Source organism: Gavialis gangeticus, unplaced genomic scaffold, assembly GCF_001723915.1.
Source record: "Gavialis gangeticus isolate Ggan-Ray unplaced genomic scaffold, GavGan_comp1, whole genome shotgun sequence".
Classification (NCBI taxonomy): Eukaryota; Metazoa; Chordata; order Crocodylia; family Gavialidae; genus Gavialis; species Gavialis gangeticus.
Window position 1 is genome coordinate 40,568,830 of NW_017729030.1, and position 7,271 is coordinate 40,576,100.

The 7,271-nt window shown below is 42.7% G+C and overlaps 1 long non-coding RNA gene across 4 annotated transcripts in view; it reads left to right on the top strand.

Annotated features, from left to right (window-relative positions):
• LOC109301157 overlaps positions 1-7,271 on the top strand; it is a 102,409-nt gene that overhangs the window by 16,881 nt on the left and 78,257 nt on the right. The window contains exon 5 of one of the 4 annotated variants that reach the window (XR_002098453.1): positions 1,636-3,601. The exons of the other annotated variants lie outside the window; for them this stretch is intronic. This is a non-coding gene — a long non-coding RNA (uncharacterized LOC109301157). Of the gene's footprint in view, positions 1-1,635; positions 3,602-7,271 lie in introns of those variants that run through there. 4 annotated transcript variants of the gene reach the window in all.

Here is a 7,271-nt window from a genome sequence, read left to right on the forward strand (position 1 = left end):
ATGTGGAGAAGCATGAGAGAGTCCAGAGAAGAGCCACGCACATGATCAGAGGTCAGGAAAAGAGACCTTACAATGACAGGCTGAGAGCCATGGGGCTCTTTAGCCTGGAAAAGCATAGGCTCAGGGGTGATCTGATGGCCACCTACAAGTTTATCAGGGGTGATCACCAGTATCTCAGGGAACGTTTGTTCACCAGAGCGCCCCAAGGGATGACGAGGTCGAATGGTCATAAACTACTACAAAACCGTTTCAGGCTGGACATAAGGAAGACTTTCTTTACTGTCCGAGCTCCCAATGTCTGGAACAGCCTGCCATCAGAGGTGGTTCAAGCACTTACATTGAACACCTTCAAGAGCAGATTGGATGCTTATCTTGCTGGGATCCTATGTCCCCAGCTGACTTCCTGCCCTTTGGGCAGGGGGCTAGACTCTGATCTTTCACGGTCCCTTCCAGCCCTAATGTCTATGAAATCTATGAAATATATCTACACTGGGAAAAAAGAATGTAATGGCTTCTTAGTACTCTACACATTAATTTTCAGTAGTGTCAGATTCCTATGATAACTCAATGAGAACTGAAAGTGTAACATATGTATGTGGCAGGGCACCTTTGGTGCCTGCTACTTTAAGGACCAGAACAGGCTGCAGAGCAGCCTTCAGGTGGATTCACTCCCAATCAGGAGTCACATGACCAGAAGGAGGCTGACTAATTGGGAACTGGAACCAGCTCCCTGATATAAGAGCAGGCCCTGAGCAGTAGGGCCAGCAGTTTCCTGCAAGCAGCTGGAGGGGGAACATAGCTTGGCTGGAGCTGCTGCTCACATAACACCTTTTGAAGGTACAGAGCAAGAACTATGAGAATGGTGGAGGTTCCTGGTCCTGTGGCATGACCTAAAACTACAGCTTGCTGGGTTTGGATGGTGTGGTGGGGCTGCTTTTGTCAGGACAGCTTCCAAGAAATGCCACAACTGTGCCAATAAATGGTGAGCATGGGGTGCCAGAGATAGTCAGCCCCTGCTGCCTTGTAGGTTACCTGTGGAGCAGAAAGGCTAGGGGAGCACAGCCTAAGAGAAAACCACAGGGGACCAGGTCCACTGAGCGGGGCCTGAGGCGGGGCCCAGGCCCATAGAATGGGGTCTGGCCAAGGGTCCAGGTTGTCTCCAGGCACTTAAGACCTGAGTGGGCCACTGGCCATGGGGGCTAGACACATCTGCAGGCACATGAAACACATGGGGTGTAAGGCTCCTTAGTCCCAGCAAGGGGGTAGTATAGAATCTGGCAGCCATGTAGAGTAAGGCCTTATGGGACCTGAAGGGCTGCACATGGGCCAACAGGGGTGGCAGGAGTCAGCAGCCATGTAGACTAGGGCCATAAGGAGCCTGAAGGACTGCACATGGGCTGATGACAGTAGCCACATGGGCTGACCACATCATTTATATGATAATATAAATTAGATTATCTAGATTATGTGCCAATTTTCAGAGATTATGGATTATAAAAGCCATAACATATTTTAAAGCAGCATGGACCTGTTTTAAGAGGAACATAGGAACGTTTTACATGTTCATTTCTGTCCTACATGGTATTAGGTTGAGTTGAAGATTGGTGGTTTGATATTCTCTTTTTTTCCATGCAGACTCTCTTCAGCCAACTAGAAGATGGTATTCTTAAATCTAACTCCTTCCACTGCATCAGCAGTCATTTCCTCTTAGTTCTCCATCTGGGATTTTGATAGTTTTGGTCTAAGATGTAGCCTTGAAGTAAAACATAGATTAACTGGCTCAAGAAACATGACTCTTTCCCTTTAATATTACTATGAATTCTATGGCACCTTTATTTTATGGGTATTATTTTTCAAAGCTAAAACAAGTGTGCTAGTGGCAACCAGTTTATTTCAGGAGATGCTCCTGCTTGTGAAGAGGAAAGTGAACAATTTTTCATGGAGACCTTGTCATTTGCCTATTCTGAAGGTGTCTGCACTAATCTAAAATTAGTTCAGGCCCAGAAATATTAAATGGCTTTTATACCTATAGTCACAAAATGCCATGGATTTCCTTTCAGAGAACTAAATGCAATTTGATTTGATGTAGGGTATGAACATTGCTGTTTATGTCATGTTATTATGAAAGCACCTTTGGGAGGCTGTGTTCCATATTCACTTTTCACAAGAAAAAAATCTTCCTTGGTTCAAGGGTAACTCATGATTTTCCTGTACTCTGATTGAGGGTTAAGATAATTCCCTTACTACCCTTGAAATAAACTCAGCGAAGTAGGTTAATATTAAGATTTTAGAGTACCACTTGCACATTACACTTGGCAGAAAACTTTTTAAAACCTGTGATTGGCTGAAAATCTTAAACTCTTCCAGTAAAATACTAGTGAAATAATGTGCAGTGTACACTTTTGAAGCAGAAGGGAATCATCTTTTCATTTGAATATTTGTATTGTTGGACCTCCCAACCACTGGCTTATGCTGGCAACAAGGCTAAATTAATCTGAAAAGTGCGGTAAAGAAGGGAGTCTGGTTTTATTTTCAGTTTCGGTTAAGTAAGGTATTCTTTATTGTGCATCCTCTAGTCCTGTGTTTTTGTAGGCTGTTTCTCTGTTTCATCCCAAAGATACCTGTATTTTAGTGAAGGATTCATAAATGCATTATTATTATTCACTATTAATTGGAGTTAACATGCTAACTTTTTCTACACTTACTTCCTCTTTTATTTACATGACTACTTGAAGAAAATTTAGGGGGATCAGATTTTGCATGAAGGCAGAGCCCTGCACCAAGAACACAGCTAAATGCATAATCCAAGCCTTTTCTAGTTAGCCTGCAGTGCTGGGAAAGAGTACATATTGTATTACAGCCCCAGTAAGGCATGACCCCATGCTTTCCATAGTGTCCCCTCCATCTGTTAAACTTTTAACTCAATTTAATTAAACCATGAAATACAGTATGGAGTTTTTTTCTTGCATTCCTGAGGTGTGTTCATGCATTTTGTTTAGTGATCTTCTATTTAATCTTTAGATTTCATCATTATTGCCAAAGCTTAACTCCAAGCCTCTCTCCACAAATCCAACCTTAATACAGTCTTGAGTAAAAAGTTGAGGTATTTTTTCTATATTATGTCCCATAACAGAACTTGTCCTTAACAGAGATCGTTGAGAAAAGCATAAGGTTTCAAGCATTCAAACATTTGAAAAAAACTAGGGTTCTCGGAGCACTGAGACAGAAATGTGATTTCCTAGGATTTTCTGTGGATTTTGAACTTTTCATAAAAACCTGGAAAATTTTCAACAAAGATAAATCTTCTGAGGATGGATTTTGTTTTGTTCCTGTTATTTTTGTAGGTTTTATTCCTAACCCAGTATTGTAAATATAGGCAGGCTGTGGGTTAGAACAAGCCACATCCTTCACGTCTTCCAAACTTGTTTATGCTAATGCCTACACTGAAGAGTAACACTTTTTACAGGGAAAACTAAAATATTTAAATAAAAAGAAATAAGCTCTGTTCAATAATACCACTCAAACCACTGCTACCCTTGGTTCTCACTTTATGGTATGCACTTTGGTTTGAGTGCATGCCTCCCAGAAGTGACTAGGGGCTCCTATGTACATGTGGGGAACCTGCTCTGCCCCATTGGAAATCCAGCACGTTGGAGCACAGCATGGAAATTGAAGTGTTCCCTCAGGCTTCTGCATCATTTTTATCAGTGTCCCTGCACTGAAAAAATGACAGCAGGGTGCTTTGAAATAAAACACATTCAATGAGCTTTAGTACAAAGTGCCCCACCACCCTTTTTTCAGTGCAGGAATATGTGGGGCCGCTGATACACATGGTGTGAGGCCACTGATACATGTAATGCGTGGGCACTTTTAACTAACGTGACCACTAATTGAAGTGCCTGGGACTGTGTTCCCAAGCACATGTAAAAATTCCCTAGAAGTCTAAATAGGACCTGAGAAAATGACTATATTTCCTCTAAAACTTGTGTATTAAAAAATTGCAACTGATGCTGCCCCTAGTAGCAATTGCAGGACCATTAGCACAGAATGGATGTAGATAACACCGGCTTTTTAGCTACCAAACACCAGGATTGTTAATTACAAGTATGTGAATCAAATAGTTTAAAATGGCTCCATTGTTGACAAATCTGCTAGAAAAATATTTGTGGGGAAAGGAGTTACAGCACTGGTTTGTCAAATTTAGGTTTTTGTCTACCTAGTACCAAAGGGTTGTGTTCCCTTCTAGAGATCATAAACACCAAGAAGTCTAAGCTGGGCAGGGGTTAAAAGAGACTTTTTTCTGTTTACTGCAAACCCAAGTATTTTTAGTAAGCACTCTGTGGCTAAGAAATGCAGTTTGAGGAGCTGTTCTGACCTTACTGCAATTCAGATATAATCTGAGTAAACAAACATTTCTGCTCCTAGAGATTTTACAAGTCACATAACTGGTCTCATTACTTGATAAAAGCCTTGAGCTGAAGCACAGACCAAATATCATTACTCTTTGTTGGTACACCCCTTCCTTCCAGGACAAGTTCAGGTATGTTATGACATTTGGATGCATAGTAATGCTGAAGACAATTTGCTTGGTTCTGTTTTTGCTTCAAAGCTCCCTTTGCAAACTACGAATTTTAAATCATTGAGACTACCCATGTGAAATGGCTAAGGGGCATAAACTGATTTAAGGATTTTACATTTAAAACAGGCTGGTAATCCCCAGTGGATCAGAAATGTGAGTAAAAAGAAGTTTATCCAGCTGCCCTGGAAGGTTGTATATGGTGTCTTTGTAAGGTCTGAGCCTGAAGACCTGATATTGCCTCCTCTAGAAACAGGGAGTTATCTGTATCTACATTTATTTATGAAGGGGGAATACTTTCCACACAGTTTAACCTGAAATTTAGTTTAGTATTGCTGGCACTTATTTCATGGCAGACAGGGAGGAATTTAGTTTTTTTTCACTGACCTGAATATTACAAATTAAAAAAGCTACTAACTATTGTCAAGAGCTGGTGTGTGATGAATTTCTCCCATACTTTCTAATTCAGTTGACACTATCCCACATTTTATAACTCCCTCCTGCATTTTTAGAACAATCCATGAAACTATTAGGCAATGGGTAGCTCCTGATTAGATACTTGCTACATTGGCACAATGTCAATCTCTTGTCTTCGGAGACTATGGCTCTGAACAGCAGTAGATGGCCTGTTGACTAATGCGATTGCTTCATTTTCTCCTTGGTTCCACTTCTGGTATTTCAGTGACATGAAACAAACAGAAATAGCGTTACCTCTTCCCAGTCTAAGCTTTTGGTAGTCAGAAGGGACACAATAGGAAAAAGAAAAGGACAGACTGTGGAATGCAGAATGAAGCACTGAAATGAAAGATTAAGGGAACGTAGGAGCTTAGACAGATGGAGGCAAAGGGGGAGCATAGGATCCTGCAGAATCCAGGCCAACTAGGCTGACATGAAAAGGGAGAAATCAGGAGTATCACCTAGATATGATAGACTGATTTCTTCTATATAAATATTAACAATAGAAATGAAAAGGTCATAAAATGTTCAAATGAGGACAAAGGGAATGCAGGGTGAAAGGAAGATAAAGAGAAAAGAGATAAAAGGATGAGATGCTTTCCTTTCATGGAAAATACAGAAAGGGGAGAATTTAGAGCCCCATCATCAGAGAGGCATACAGGGGAGAACTCTCATTCCTCTCTTGCAGGAGGAGAGGGAGGAAGAGATCTTCTCTATAGACACTAGAATGAACAATGACCCTTCTTTTCCTGAAGACTTACCAGGTCACTGGGTGCTCTCCACTCAAGAACAGAGCTATAGTCAGGGCAGGAAATTTCGTGGCTATGCCTAAAGGCTTGAATGTAGGGAGTGAGAAAGATCAGATGAGAATCTGAGGAGGAAAGACTGAGGCTGGGGGAGGGAAAGGGAAATCTGAGAATGGAAAGGATAGGACAGAACAGGTCAAATTAAGGGGAGGAGTGTGAGCAGAAGAGTTTGTGACCTCTAGAACCTAGAACAGAACCCAAGATATCTGAGGTTTTATCTAAGCGATATTAATAGACCCCTTCTAATGTTGATACAGCTTATACTAGCCAAACTGTTCTTTCTGGTATAGTTTAAACCAGTTCCCTGGAGGGAATTAGCTATACTGGTGTAAAGATTTTTTTTTTGCACCAGTAGGACTATATCAACATTAAGTTTGCTATCATGGCTATGCTGATTAGAGGTACATTTTTTTCATAATTCTAACCAACACAAACTATATCCATGCATATTTTCAAATGTAGACATGTCTATTTCTCAGGTGTCATCAGTACCCATGAAACTGACTAGCAGTATGTTTCACCTTTCTCTAGTGCTAGTCCACCTAGAAGACTGCAAACTGCTGCTGCTGCTGTAGCTAAGCTATCTTAATTTCTCTGTTTCTCAGTTGCACATCTGTAAAAAGGTGATGATAATAGCCTGACAGTTTACACAGGTATCCTGAAAATGAATTCATTGACATCTCTGACATACTCATATGCTATAGTAATTAGCATCCTAGAAAAAACCATGAAGAAATTAATTATTATACTGTTAGAGTGGCATATGACTGGAACCACCCATCAAATAATTAGGAGAAAACAAAATAGCGAGGGAGGGTGGAGGGGTGTGAGGGATAATGAAGGGGTCTGGGGACCCCCCACATACTCCCTCACATGGCAAAGCCCCCACTGCCAGCATGAGGTGGGAGCACTCAGGACCCGTGCAGGCATTGGTGCTCAGCCACGCGTGGCTCTGGCCAGTCCTGCACATGGGGGTGAAAAGCGCAGCCTATCTGTCCCACCTGTATTGCAGGGGCTCCGCATAGCAGGCGTGCAGCTCCCACACTTGCATGGCAGTGGGGGAAGCCCTGCATTGGAGCCAGCTGTCTTTGTCCCTCCCTGCCACACAGGTCCTGGGACTCCATCGGGAGTGGAGGGAGCCCTACCCTGTGCTTCCCCATGGAGTCCTGGAACCTGCACTGCAGGGGATGGGGAAGGCACCCAGCTCTAGCACGGGGCTTCCCCAAGTGCCATGTGAGTGCGGGAGCTCCACGCGTGCCACACAGAACCCCATAATAGAAGGCCAGGAAGGTTGCACTCCTCAGTCCCATGTGCAGCACTGGCTGAAGCCATGTGCCACTGGGAGCTATTGCCTGCTGCTGCTGCTGGCAATGGGGGCTGTGGGCCATGTGTAAGTATGTGTGGAGGGTCCCCACACCCCTCCACCCTCCCTC